Raw genomic sequence first — 479 nt, 5'->3', positions numbered from 1 at the left:
CGGCGCTGACATGAAGCACTTTGACCCACGACGATCCATTCCATTCAGCCGCTGAGCCCCACCCCCCCCCCGATCCTCCGTCACGTGTGTGTGCGTGTGTGCTTTGCCTGGCCCTGTGATGATTGTGGCATCTCTCCATGGATTTCGCGTGACGCAAACTGCCTACGAACCTAATGCCAAGGCTGAGGGCCGTTCCCCGCGCTCCCCCTCTCCACTCCCTCCCTTCCATTTCCCTCTCCCCGCACGCGTGGAATGATGAGCGCAAGGAGGAACGAATTGCCGGAGCGCAGCCCAATGACGAACGGATCCATTTTGCTTCCTCACTGACCCTTGAGTGCGTGACCCTTTCGTTTCTGGTTCCCCTTCCCCCGTCCGCTGTGGGCGTGGCGGTGCGCCGGTGATGCGTCAAGCAACGCATTTCGTATGGATGGCGGAGACAGTACGCTGATGCATCTTGAAGGGTCTAGACACTCCTCATC

The 479-nt window shown here is 59.7% G+C and overlaps 3 non-coding genes across 3 annotated transcripts; all 3 read left to right on the top strand.

Annotated features, from left to right (window-relative positions):
* On the top strand, positions 1-55 carry Tc00.1047053463421.30. The gene has a single exon (XR_008254687.1). It is a non-coding gene; the product is annotated as a C/D small nucleolar RNA (snoRNA), TB8C1C3, 5' partial (small nucleolar RNA).
* A 61-nt stretch (positions 56-116) lies between these two features.
* On the top strand, positions 117-189 carry Tc00.1047053463421.20. Its single transcript, XR_008254686.1, has one exon. It is a non-coding gene; the product is annotated as a C/D small nucleolar RNA (snoRNA), TB8C1C4 (small nucleolar RNA).
* Positions 190-253: 64 nt separating this feature from the next.
* Tc00.1047053463421.10 lies at positions 254-327 on the top strand. Its single transcript, XR_008254685.1, has one exon. It is a non-coding gene; the product is annotated as a C/D small nucleolar RNA (snoRNA), TB8C1C1 (small nucleolar RNA).
* Positions 328-479: the final 152 nt, after the last annotated feature.

The sequence above is a fragment of the Trypanosoma cruzi genome (assembly GCF_000209065.1).
Source record: "Trypanosoma cruzi strain CL Brener chromosome Unknown tcruzi_1047053463421, whole genome shotgun sequence".
Lineage (NCBI taxonomy): Eukaryota > Euglenozoa > Kinetoplastea > Trypanosomatida > Trypanosomatidae > Trypanosoma > Trypanosoma cruzi.
This window is presented reverse-complemented; position numbering and strand designations above follow the sequence as displayed.